Source organism: Bufo bufo, chromosome 2 (genome assembly GCF_905171765.1).
Source record: "Bufo bufo chromosome 2, aBufBuf1.1, whole genome shotgun sequence".
Classification (NCBI taxonomy): Eukaryota; Metazoa; Chordata; class Amphibia; order Anura; family Bufonidae; genus Bufo; species Bufo bufo.
Genome location: NC_053390.1, coordinates 473,899,855 through 473,914,509, shown reverse-complemented (window position 1 = coordinate 473,914,509; position 14,655 = coordinate 473,899,855). Strand labels below are relative to the sequence as shown.

Below are 14,655 nucleotides of genomic sequence, written 5' to 3'. Positions count from 1 at the left end.
CGGACTAAAGTCGGATATGAAGTACTTTTAGTCCGGCAGCCTTTCGCCGTGCACTGCCGTGCTGCGCCGGAGCTCCGCCCCCTTCCCCATTATAGTCAATGGGGACGGAGCGGCGGTCCGGCGAAATAGCGGCAGGACGGATCCGACAGGGTTAACAGCCTGTTGGATCCGTCCTGCCGCTAGTGTGAAAATAGCCTTAGGAGAATGGAGGCATAAACAGGGCTCCAGATGGCGACCAAAATGGTCGCCAATGCAACTTAGAATTTACAAATGGTGACAAGACTGTTTAGTCACCAATGAAGATAACTGACCTGTTAATACAAATACAGGAGGCGGGTGCCGGAATCAAATAGCCGGCACCCGACCTCTATGACAGGGAGCTGCGATCAGCGGCAGTTAACTCTTCATAGAGGTCGGGTGCCGGCTATTTGATTCCGGCACCCGCTTCCTGTATTTAGTAATATAGTACATAAGGCCGAAAAAAGACATTTGTCCATCCAGTTCGGCCTGCCATCCTGCAAGTTGATCCAGAGGAATGTAATAAAGAATACTCAAGGTCAGGAGGTCTATAGTCGTGGCCCAGTGTATTGTGACTCAGAGGTGTCTATAAATATAATTATTGCGCTGAGTTTACCTATATTATAGTTATTTTAAAACATAACTTTTATTTTGTCGATATTTAGAATATAAAGACACTTATTAAAACAATGCTTGTGTTGCACTGCTTTCTTTCTTTTCAGGCAGCGGTTTTTTGTGCTGTGGTCGCTTTTTAAACGATTATTCAGGTGGGTTGCTCTGCCTGAGTTCTATCCCTACATATACTAGTCGTGATGAGTGGGGAGAACCCTAATCTGGCTGTATTCCGGGCACCCGCCCTTACAAGGGCGACCCACAACCGCTGGAACCTCGGATCTATCACTGTTTCATCCTGACAGCTAAATGCCCTCTAGACTGTCCGACGCGTTTCACCACTAGGAGCAGTGGTAAGGGGGACTGTAGCAAAAAATAAAAGTAAGAGTAAAATGGAAATTATTAACCTTTCCTCTCATGTACTAACAAGTGACGAAACCTTCCTACTCAATAAGGGCCTGTCCTTTGTCCCCACGGTCCCATATGATACGTTTGAGTGGAGCAAAGATCTAGCCCTCTTTTTAAGGAAACTCCTTTGGCACAAGCACTTTGCCCTACAGGAGAAAAAACTGTGTGAAGAATTAAATATGAGCCCCCAGGAACTAGAAGCAACTAAGGCGCTTGCAAATCTTTTAGAGGAAGGTGAAAAGGAAAGGGCAGAAGGCCCTTTCACACAACTAAAACTTAGAAGTTCACAAATGCCACCACCTCTACCAGACTCAAACATATCCATTTTTAATAAATTAGTATCCAGAGATCTAAGGCAAATCCAGGCCTTTGGATGCAGGAACAATCTAAATAGAAATGAACATGAAGCCCTGAAGACTTTAGAGAAAGATCGGAATGTGGTAATAAAAGCCTCCGATAAGGGAGGCAATCTAGTCCTTATGGACATAGGGAAATAAAAAAAAATGTGTCTAGATATTCTGAACAATAGAGAGTCATATGAACTCCTACTAAAAGACCCTGGCCCTATGTACCTGTATGAACTAAGAAATAAATTGATAAATGAAGCAGAAAGGGACTTCCTTCTGCCCAACCACACGGTCACGGCTACTTTTTACTCCCTGCCCAAGATACATAAGGGCCTCGGTCCCTTAAAAGGACGTCCGATAGTATCTGGGATAGGAAGTATAGGGCAAAATGTAGGCATCTATGTAGACAGGATCATTCAGCCATTCGTAACAGCGTTGCCATCCTACATACGAGATACCTCCCTCCGATCTCCTTTTAAAACTGAATGTCGAAGCGCTATATACACTGCTCAAAAAAATAAAGGGAACACTTAAACAACACAATGTAACTCCAAGTCAATCACACTTCTGTGAAATCAAACTGTCCACTTAGGAAGCAACACTGAGTGACAATCAATTTCACATGCTGTTGTGCAAATGGGATAGAAAACAGGTGGAAATTATAGGTAATTAGCAAGATACCCCCAATAAAGGAGTGGTTTTGCAGGTGGTGACCAGAGACCCCGTCTCAGTTCCTATGCTTCCTGGCTGATGTTTTGGTCACTTTTGAATGCTGGCGGTGCTTTCACTCTAGTGGTAGCATGAGACGGAGTCTACAACCCACACAAGTGGCTCAGGTAGTGCAGCTTATCCAGGATGGCACATCAATGCGAGCTGTGGCAAGAAGGTTTGCTGTGTCTGTCAGCGTAGTGTCCAGAGCATGGAGGCGCTACCAGGAGACAGGCCAGTACATCAAGATACGTGGAGGAGGCCATAGGAGGGCAACAACCCAGCAGCAGGACTGCTACCGTCGCCTTTGTGCAAGGAGGAACAGGAGGAGCACTGCCAGAGCCCGGCAAAATGACCTCCAGCAGGCCACAAATGTGCATGTGTCTGCTCAAACGGTCAGAAACAGACTCCATGAGGGTGATATGAGGACCCGATGTCCACAGGTGGGGGTTGGGCTTACAGCCCAACACCGTGCAGGAAGTTTGGCATTTGCCAGAGAACACCAAGATTGTCAAATTCGCCACTGGCGCCCTGTGCTCTTCACAGATGAAAGCAGGTTCACACTGAGCACATGTGACAGACGTGACAGAGTCTTGAGACGCAGTGGAGAATGTTCTGCTGCCTGCAACATCCTCCAGCATGACCGGTTTGGCATTAGGTCAGTAATGGTGTGGGGTGGCATTTCTTTGGAGGGCCGCACAGCCCTCCATGTGCTCGCCAGAGGTAGCCTGACTGCCATTAGGTACCGAGATGAGATCCTCACACCCCTTGTGAGACCATATGCTGGTGTGGTTGGCCCTGGGTTCCTCCTAATGCAAGACAATGCTAGACCTCATGTGGCTGGAGTGTGTCAGCAGTTCCTGCAAGACAAAGGCATTGATGCTATGGACTGGCCCACCCGTTCCCCAGACCTGAATCCAATTGAGCACATCTGGGACATCATGTCTCGCTCTATCCACCAACGTCACGTTGCACCACAGACTGTCCAGGAGTTGGCAGATGCTTTAGTCCAGGTCTGGGAGGAGATCCCACAGGAGACCGTCCACCACCTCATCAGGAGCATGGACAGGCGTTGTAGGGAGGTCATACAGGCACGTGGAGGCCATACACACTACTGACCCTCATTTTGACTTGTTTTAAGGACATTACATCAAAGTTGGATCAGCCTGTAGTGTGTTTTTCCACTTTAATTTTGAGTGTGACTCCAAATCCAGACCTCCATGGGTTGAAAATTTTGATTTCCATTTTTTTATTTTTGTGTGATTTTGTTGTCAGCACATTCAACTATGTAAAGAACAAAGTATTTCAGAAGAATATTTAATTAATTCAGATCTAGGATGTGTTATTTTTTTGTTCCCTTTATTTTTTTGAGCAGTGTAGTTCCATTAGACCCGACCTGGGCCTGAATGCAGTGGAGTATTATTTATCCATGCGTGATAATAGAATGAGAGCACACAACAAATTTGTCCTAGATCTATTGAACTTCAGCCTTACCAAGAACTACTTTGTCTTTGATGACCGCCACTACCACCAGCTCAGGGGTACCGCGATAGGCAGTTCTTGTGCGCCGTCGTACGTATATCTACTCCTGGGCTGGTGGGAGACCAACTACATAGGATCTGAAGCACTAGCGAAGTAGCAAGACAGGGTAGTTCTGTGGCTGAGGTTCATAGATGATGTGTTCGTACTGTGGAGAGGCACTGAAAAATCCTTTACTGAATTTGTCATGATCATCTATGACAATGATTTGGGCCTCAATTTCACATCAACTTGCGATAAAAACGCATTACCATTTTTAGATGTATTAATTGAGAGAGGCACAAATCAAAGTATTGTCACCTCAGTGTACCGAAAAAACACGGCGGGTAATAGCCTCCTCTGTTGGGACAGTGCTCACCCTTTTTCCCTACGTAAGGGAATTCCAAAAGGGCCAGTACTTCAGGATCCGGAGGAACTGCTCAACAATGAAAAATTTTTAAAAAACAGGCAGCGGACCTGAGAGTTAGATTTAGGGAAAGAGGCTACCCGGACGAAATCCTACGCACAGCTTTTGAAACAGCGTGCAGTGAAAACCGGGATCAACTCCTCATCCCTAAAAAACAGAGATCAGGTGCACCCACAGATCAGAATAAAATTCGAATAATCTGTACTTTTGATAGCGGACACCGGAAAATCAAAAGGGTGCTCTCTAGACACTGGGACATTCTAAAGGCGGACCCAGACCTGGACAAGGTGTTAGCATCCTATCCACAGATCACCTTCAGAAAAGGACGCAGTCTAAGAGACAGACTAGTGAATAGTCACTTCCAACCGCCAGAAAAGCCAGGCAATTGGCTCTCTAGAAAGCCTATGGGTACTTTCAAATGTGGCAGCTGCACAGCGTGCAGTAATATCAAAAAAGCAAAAACATTTACCTGTTCATCTAATCAGAAAGAATTCTATACAAAGGATTTCAGAAACTGTCTCACCACAGGGGTAGTGTATCTAGCCCAATGCACTTGCCCGCTAGATTATGTGGGCAAGACAAAACGTGAGTTCAGGAGACGAATAAGGGATCATGTGAATGATATTCTAAACGAAAAAGATACTTCAGTAGCTCGCCACGTTGTGCAGTACCACGGAGGCAACACCAACTGCCTGAAATTTATGGGCCTTCAACATGTCCCCAAACCTAGGAGAGGTGGCGATTGGGACAAGCTAATCTTACGGGCAGAAACAAAATGGACCTATAAATTAAACTCTGTGGCACCTAAAGGACTGAATGAATTTATTTCATATAAGCCTTTTCTATAAGTCCATTGTCACAATACTAACGTATGAGATGGTTTAAATATAGGGTGCCTGTAGATAATATTAATTTCACGGGGATGCAAAATAACCCATTATACATACTCCCTTTTAAAAAGGATAATCGCAAGGTCTCTATTAAAATATGCGATTCTCTAATATACTGTAATGAAAAAAATTAGGGCACCATATGGGTTAAAAGATTTTAAAAGAGAACTATTCATGATCAACTGTGAAATTCTGGCAATAAATAGTCCTCTCTTTGAAAACATCAAAAAAAAAAAAAAAAGACACATCTATGACCTGCAAGGACCTTGAATTTGGCAGGGTCGGATTAAACTGTGACCTGCAAGGACCTTTGAATCTACAAGTGTAATAAATATGATTCCTCTAGGATCGAGTTGTGCCTGGGTGCGATCAGATAATGAGAATCGCGCCTATGCACTATAAATCATTTAAAAATCCTAAGAAATGATTGCCCAGCCTGTAAACTAGTGTCCACTGACACATGAAAGGTATTCCTTTACATGTTAGCTGCCAGGACCTGCCGGGGACGCGGCACTAGATCCCCATAGTAACCTAGCCGCCACCCACCAACGTCACTTCCGGTTTCGGGCGGAGCGCTGCTGACAGGGTAAGCAAGTACTAAATAGCCCAATCAGCTTGCGCTTGCGTCCAGGAGGTGCGACGTAAGGACAGGGACGGACACTGACATGACGCCCAGCAAAGAACCCATAGGTTAATCAACTAAATGGGAGGAGCTGGGACGCCATAAAAAGAGACACATTTACCCTTACTAGTTGCCACTGCCTTCATATGCGTGCGGGAGCGCTGCCACTGCACTAGGCGCCCCGACGCTTGTCTCTTTGTCCCTGAAGAACAACTGCTCCTAGTGGTGAAACGCGTCGGAAAGTCTAGAGGGAATTTAGCTGTCAGGGTGAAACAGTGATAGAACCGAGGTTCCAGCGGTTGTGGGTCGCCCTTGTAAGGGCGGGTGCCCGGAATACAGCCAGATAGGGTTCTCCCCACTCATCACGACTAGTATATGTAGGGATAGAACTCAGGCAGAGCAACCCACCTGGATAATCGTTTAAAAAGCGACCACAGCACAAAAAACCGCTGCCTGAAAAAATCTGAATCTCTATGTCACGCCTGACACTCCTCTAAAGAAAGCAGTGCAATACAAGCATTGTGAAAAAATGTATAAAAGCGACTGGCACTCACTATGTGGGTCACAACATCGGCATTTATTAATATACAATAACAAGGATTATGGCGACACAATAAAACATATCTCTAAAAGCAAGAGTAATACATAAAATATCCCCCTGAAAAGTGTAAGTAAAATCAAATCAACTATCCACTGGTCTATAAGTCCTGGATATATAGTGCAACCTGTCCTAATGGCTGGATATAGTTGCAATGTCCGCTTATAAAATTTGTCAATTTGGGACAATGTTCCTTTAAATCCAGGCAGTCCGGATAATAATACCTCTTTTCGAGTCTGTGTATTCAGATCTCGATATTCATAAAGTCCGCCAGATATAGCGTTCAGTGTTTCCTCACCGTAGTTGAATTGTATAAGGTAGTCACAAGCTGTGGAGAGATGTTGCTTACCGGTGTCTCCAAGTGTCCGGCACTCTCACTCACCAGCCTTCCGCACCACGCTGCTGCACTTGCTTCCGGCGTCCTCGCTCTCTGTTGCAGGTCACGTGTTCCTCCAGAGATATCGCGGGACTTCGATGCTTTGTTCCGGTATCCGATGTAATAGTGCTCGCAGCAAAACGAGAGAAATGGAGCGCTCCAAATTTGAAAGATCGTTCAGATGGTTTTTGTCATATCCGGATTGATACTTGGGACAGGGATTTCACGTCAAACGCGTTTCGGGGACTTCACTCCCCTTCCTCAGTGCCACTGAGGAAGGGGAGTGAAGTCCCCGAAACGCGTCTGGCGTGAAATCCCTGTCCCAAGTATCAATCCGGATATGACAAAGACCATCTGAACGATTTTTCAAATTTGGAGCGCTCCATTTCTCTCGTTTTGCGGCGAGCACTATTACATCGGATACCGGAACAAAGCATCGAAGTCCCGCGATATCTCTGGAGGAACACGTGACCTGCAACAGAGAGCGAGGACGCCGGAAGCAAGTGCAGCAGCGTGGTGCGGAAGGCTGGTGAGTGAGTGCCGGACACTTGGAGACACCGGTAAGCAACATCTCTCCACAGCTTGTGACCACCTGTCACGGCTGTATGTGAGCAAACAAGAGCATGCACAGAAAATAGAGCAACTGACCGGACCCAAACTAGGGAGGATAAAGGGTGACCCCTGTCAGACCCTCAAAAGCTCTCCCTATGCTGCTAAGCCCATGCCCGGATCCAAATGGTGGAAGGAGGCATGCCCGCGTACCTAAGACTGATGACCACTGTAACCCCTACAATAGTGGAAGGGGCACGGCCACCGATGCCCTGCTCAGTATATGGAGGGAACCGTGGTCGCCTCGGATCCAGTCAGAAAACACACAGATACACAGCAATGTCTGCACACTTAGCTGAAGGGCTGCAGCCGCAGTGAAGACGGATCCAAAGACAGGCTGGCAATATCCGGAGTACTTGCTGCAGCAGAACACAGGTCCAGTGAAAGGATAGCATACAAGGGAAGATACTCAAGCAAGAGCTACAACCCAAATGAGAAATATAATCCACACCTACAATAGGAGGAGGGGGAATATAAAGGCAGGGAAATTAAACGGAGGAGGAACAGCTGGGAGGAAGGAAACAGAAAACTCCTCCCAGCTCTAGTAGTGACATCATCACAGGGGTGGAGAAACAGAGCTGTGAGAAAGTCCCAACGCTCTGGTAGTGACACCACCTTATACAATTCAACTACGGTGAGGAAACACCGAACGCTATATCTGGCGGACTTTATGAATATCGAGATCTGAATACACAGACTCGAAAAGAGGTATTATTATCCGGACGCTTACTGCCTGGATTTAAAGGAACATTGTCCCAAATTGACAAATTTTATAAGCGGACATTGCAACTATATCCAGCCATTAGGACAGGTTGTACTATATATCCAGGACTTATAGACCAGTGGATAGTTGATTTGATTTTACTTACACTTTTCAGGGGGATATTTTATGTATTACTCTTGCTTTTAGAGATATGTTTTATTGTGTCGCCATAATCCTTGTTATTGTATATTAATAAATGCCGATGTTGTGACCCACATAGTGAGTGCCAGTCCCTTTTATCCATTTTTTCACTTTGCTCTGACTGATTGGGTGATCAGTTTGAGACTAGAGCACCTTTACCATATTGAGAGAGGTGGTGAGCTATCCACAACCATTTATCTTCAATACAAGCATTGTTTTAATAAAAGTGTCTTTATATTCTAAATATCGACAAAATAAAAGTTATGTTTTAAAATAACTATAATATAGGTACACTCAGCACAATAATTTTATTGATCCAGAGGAAGGCAAAAAAAAACTGTGAGGTAGAAGCCAATTTTCCTCACTTTAGGGGAATAAAAAATTCCTTCCCGACTCCAATCAGGCAATCAGACTAACTCCCTGGATCAACGACCCCTCTCTAGTAGCTATAGTCTGTAAAATTATTACACTCCAGAAATACATCCAGGCCCCTCTTGAACTCTTTTAGTGAACTCACCATCACCACCTCCTCAGACAGAGTTCCATAGTCTCACTGCTCTTACCGTAAAGAATCCTTTTCTGTACAAACCTTCTTTCCTCCAGACGCAGAGGATGTCCCCTCGTCACAGTCACAGTCCTGGGGATAAATAGATGATGGGATAGATCTCTGTACTGACCCCTGATATATTTATACATCGTTATTAGATCTCCCCTCAGTCTTTTTTCTAACGTGAATAACCCTAATTTTGATAATCTTTCAGGGTACTGTAGTTGCCCCATTCCAGTTATTACTTTAGTTGCCCTCCTCTGAACCCTCTCCAGCTCTGCTATGTCTGCCTTGTTCACTGGAGCCCAGAACTGTACACAGTACTCCACCTGTGGTCTGACTAATGATTTGTAAAGTAGTAGGAATATGTTCTCATCACGGGCATCTATGCCCCTTTTGATGCAGCCCATTATCTTATTGGCCTTGGCAGCAGCTGCCTGACACTGGTTTTTGCAGCTTAGTTTGCTGTTTATTAAAATTCCTAGATCCTTTTCCATGTCAGTGTTACCGAGTGTTTTACCATTTAGTATGTACGGGTGACTTGCATTATTCCTTCCCATGTGCATAACTTTACATTTGTCAGTGTTAAACCTAATCTGCCACTTATCTGCCCAAGCCTGCAATCTATCCAGATCCCTCTGTAGTAGTATACTGTCCTCTTCAGTGTTAATTACTTTACACAGTTTAGTGTCATCTGCGAAAATTTTTATTTTACTGTGCAAACCTTCTACAAGATCATTAATAAATATATTGAAGAGAATAGGGCCCAATACTGACCCCTGAGGTACTCCACTAGTGACAGTGACCCAATCTGAGTATGTACCGTTAATAACCACCCTCCGTTTTCTATCATCTAGCCAGTTACTTACCCACTTACAGACGTTTTCTCCCAGTCCGAGCATTCTCATTTTATACACTAACCTTTTGTGGGGTACACTGTCAAATGCTTTGGAAGTCCAGATACACGACATCCATTGATTCGCCGCTGTCAAGTCTAGAACTTACCTCCTCATAGAAACTGATTAAATTAGTTTGACATGACCGATCCCTCACGAAGCCATGCTGATATGGCGTTATTTGCTTATTTCCGTTAAGATGCTATTCCGTTATTTGTATTAATAGGTCAGTTATCTTCATCCCTAGTATAATATACATTGGTGGCGCAGTGTTGTCCTCAATCCCGGACAACCCCTTTATCATCATCAACAATTTGAAACACAAACCAACGCTGGTAATCTAACATTGCAACAAACTATCTCCATCCTCTAAAAGCATCAGCGATCTGACACTTCCTCCTGAGCTCTGGGAATTCCCCCTGCTCACGACACCAGCGCTCGCACTCGCTCTCGCTCTCCCTCACCCAGCATACAGCCTCATCTCCCAGACTGTCAGTTCCAGTCCCCTCCTCTTCCTTGTTCTGCATATAGCGCGCCCTTTTTCTCATACAAGCTGAGAAAACGCGCTATATGCAAGTGGATTTACAGCCTCGGGTAATAATATTGATATCCCTAATTCTATTATACTTTCAATATAGGAATACATCACAGCAACATTGTTGCCTTTACCCTCTCACAAGCGCCCCCATTTACAGCACACTGGCAGTATTTATAACCATTGCAATTGTTAACGATCTAATTGCAAGTCCTGATAATAATCACTGTTCCTCCATATGCAGTCCTTCAATTGGGCATTTACACACGGGTGCACATGCTTGTGCACGCATGTATTTACAGATATGTACATGTATGTGTGTGCATGTCTACACATGTATGCACAAGGGTCATGTATATGTATGCACATGCGCATGTACATGTATGCACATGAGGGCATGTATATGTATGGGTATATGTATATATTTATGTTCATGCACATGTTCGTGCATCCATGTTGTGAGGAATATGGATTATTATTTTGTGTCAGCCATGTTCCCACACCAGCCAACAGCTAGCAGATGTAGTGAACGCCACAGGAGGGCCCTGCTTCAAAGCCCCAGCCAGATAGCAGAAAACTCCTAGCAGGCCACACTTTGTTACATTTCACACCTCCATTCAGACAGCACAGATCCTGCAGGAAAACCTCCCTGCAGGGGGTCTAGGCCATTTCCCAGTTCAATTGAATCTAGCAGACATCATGGAACTGGCGATTTATAAGGAATTTTGAATCGTCCGGCCATCGCAGGCGCAAACCGGATACATATTGGGACAATTGCAACGATGAACATGCCCATGGTCTTAGTTTGATGGTGGGACGCCAGGAAAGGGAGATATACATAACCACATAGCGACACCATGTTTGGACTCTAGTTATAGCCGGAACCCAGGCGGATCATTTGGGCCCGGAACCACCTACCTACGACATTCTAGTCTGGAGCTATCAACCCTAAAGTGTTTTGTGGGTCATTTAATGTCAGCCCAGAAGAGGGAGGGGGGGGGGACGGACCCTTCCCAGAGGAGGGGCCGGCTACAGTTTAAAAGGCTTGTGCCAGCAAGCAAGCAGGTCTTTTTCCGATAGGGGTCACATCGTGCAAATGTGTTTGGAGAGACCTGGAAACCAGCCCACATCAGTGCCCTCCATGTGAATACAGCAAAGAAACATTAATCTACCCGGTAACTGACTTGTGCTCTGTGTAATCCTGTTTGTACCATATTACCTGTATTTATAACCTCAGACCACTGTTTATATTCTTAGTGTATATTGTGTTATCTAGTGTGCCCATAAGGCGATTAAATATATAATTTATTCTTGTGCTGCCTTATATCTCGATCACGAATCCCCACGTCCATGTTTCGGCCCATTTATAAGCTACCCCGGGTTGGTTTCTCACCCTAAATAATCCCGTTAGCGGACCGGGCTTATCAAACGAGAAGCTGGTGGCAGATTACCCGGCTGAGAAGGCGCTGTTTCTCTGCGGCAGTGGAAAGGCTCCCTCAGCTTGTTGCCTCTCTGTGCCCGCGTGGACAGGAGGTGTCTGTGTAAACTGAACCAAGCTGACCTTACATGCTAGTCCAGAAGGGCGTAACGTCACGTCTTGGTAACCATGGACCATACCGCGTCTCGTGAGCTCGACGTAGTTGACGTCAAGCGGGCACTAGGTGATTACTACTTTTAGCCAGCATACTGGTTTTGATGCTTTTTAGAGATTTGACCTAATCTATTATGTATTTTAAAACGCATGATTTTCGCTATTGTCACTACCATTATCATACGTCAGCCTTGTTCCTTCAACATAATACCACCATTACCAGTCTTGATTTTATTTTTACTATATCTAATCACTTTTATTAGACTTGAAAAAGGAGTGTTTTTCTACTCCGAAACGCGTTGTCACATATTTGTAAATAAAAAGAATCGCCTCCAACTACTTGAGGTCGTGTTATTGTGCCAGGAGGTACCGAAAACGGTGGACCACCAATACTCCACACCCCTCTATTGGCTTTCATCACATCTCCAGGAGGACTGGCAACTCCACAGGTGAGGAGCGAATGATACCAGCAGCAGAGACCACTATCTAAATATACGCCTACACTAGTGTTGTGCCTATGCTTGCACAACATGAAAAGGTGAGATTAACCATTACCTCATTTTAAACCAACTCCCTAAGAAACTATTGCCCTATGAGCGCCTCTCCTTTTCTTGTCACATATGCTATCTGGTAAGATATCTATGTTTTGTGGCTGATCACATGTATTTTCCAATTAGATTAGAGTCCCGGAAGTTTAACTAAATATTTATGGTATATACCGTATGTTCGATATGCCATAAATACAGTATTTTCAGCCCTCTGACAATGTGGTCTCCAACCAGAAAGGCTTGTGCACCCCTGGTTGCAGTGAGATGGTTAAAGGGGTATTCCAGCATCTAGATAAGAAACTTGAAAGATGGCTGCAGGGTCATTACATGATGAGTAACAGTACAACCCTCTGTACCCTTACTGCAGACTACTAGCAATTCATTCATAACTTCGAAGGCAAATAATAAGGGAATGGCACAACATAGAGCCATAAGAATAGATGCTCCAGAAATGTTTTTACATGGGGAATACATGTAGCTATTAAAATAGTCATGTCAGGAGAAGTGAAAGGTCCTCTTAAACTAGCCCCATTCTGTGGGCTAGAGTAGACCATCAATGTTTAATATGTAAATACAAAGATAACTGGGCACTCGAATACTGGAACCAACATTGAATTTAATATTAAACCAATAACTGAATAAAATCACAATATGCATAAAATGATAAAATCGATAATAAAATTCATGCGTAGAAAAAGGTAAACTCGATAATACAAATACTCTAAAATCCTGCTTGACAAAAATAAAAAGTGGGTATTGTAACGAGCCCCTGCTCGCTCTATTCTGCTCTCACGGCACTCCCTGATGTGACCACAATATCTGCTGGTTCCGCCGTTGATGATCCGGCCTCAAACGCCCGCTCGTGTCGTTTTAATTCTCACAGAACTAACACCAGTCAGGCTGTATGTGAGTTCAAACTGACAAATTCTTTATTGAATGCCCAACATATATTTATATTGACAGTTGGAACACCTCTTTCAATTGGTAAATTGTAAAACCCCCTCTGATTGGCTATGCAAATGAGGTAAGCTGGGATTAGTTAAAGAGCTTGGCTGGGAGGCAGATGGGTGTGGCCATTGTCACAGAGATTCAAACCATGACAGGTATGGTACCACAAGTAGCGCAATTGAGGATCCCAACAGAACGTAAAGTACATCTAGTGAGTGGTAGCCTGTTGTGGCTTAGTGATCCATAGAAACAATGTCTAGTGCTCCAATGAATAGGTTATTGTTCTGATGGTTGTGTTATAATTAGTGTTGAGCGAACTTCTGTTTTAAGTTGGCGTCTAAAGTTTGGCTTCCGGTTAGCGGAGAATCCCGATATGGATTCCGAAGTCCGTTGTGGTCCGTGGTAGCGGAATCAATAATGGCAAATTATTGATTCCGCTACCACGGACCACAACGGAATTCGGAATCCATATCGGGATTCTCCGCTAACCGGAAGCCGAACTTTAGACGCCGAACTTAAAACAGAAGTTCGCTCAACACTAGTTATAATATCTTTTACTATGGAAATAGGAGTAACATAGTCCAATCGTTCCGAACAAGAGTGCTTCCGAAAGATAATGTCTCTCACTTCTTCACCATATAACATTGGCAGCGGCGTCCCGCTGAAGTAAAGTGAACTAGTGCTTTGACCATTAATATTTCTTGCCGGCATACAATAAAGAAATTGTATGGTAAGAACGTTCTTTATTGTATGCCGGCAAGAAATGTTCATGGTCAAAGCACTAGTTCACTTTACTTCAGCGGGACGCCGCTGCCTATGTTATATGGTGAAGAAGTGAGAGACATTATCTTTCGGAGGCACTCTTGTTCGGAACAATTGGACCTTGTTACTCCTATTTCCACAGTAAAAGATATTATAACACAACCATCAGAACAATAACCTATTCATTGGAGCACTAGACATTGTTTTTATCGATCACTAAGCCACAACAGGCTACCACTCACTAGGTGTACTTTACGTTCTGTTGGGATCCTCAATTGCACTACTTGTGGTACCATACCCACTTTTTATTTTTGTCAAGCAGGATTTTAGAGTATTTGTATTATCGAGTTTACCTGTTTCTATGCATCGATTTTATTATCGATTTTACCACTTTTGCGTTTCGATTTTATTATCTTCTGCATATTTGCGTTTCGATTTTATTATCGATTTTATCATTTTATGCATATTGTGATTTTATTCAGTTATTGGTTTAATATTAAATTCAATGTTGGTTCCAGTATTAGAGAGTGCCCAGTTCTCTTTGTATTTACTGTAACCCTTTTTAAGTAGACTGGGTGAGCCTACTCTACTGTGTGCACCTCACTTGGTCCTCCGTTGCTCCAGTGCGTTACATTTGCATTATTTTGATTAATATGTGTCCACTTTGAGACCTCCCATTAAGCACAATGAAGAAGCAGTGCCACACTGTGCTGATCAAATACTGATGGTCCAATCTAAATTTAGGCCATCAATAATAAAGTCCAGGAGAACAACTTTAACCCCTTAGTGAC

The 14,655-nt window shown here is 44.1% G+C and overlaps 1 protein-coding gene across 2 annotated transcripts in view; it reads right to left on the bottom strand.

The window, feature by feature from the left end:
• TIMM44 (translocase of inner mitochondrial membrane 44) overlaps positions 1-14,655 on the bottom strand; it is a 262,338-nt gene that overhangs the window by 206,494 nt on the left and 41,189 nt on the right. The window lies entirely within an intron of this gene.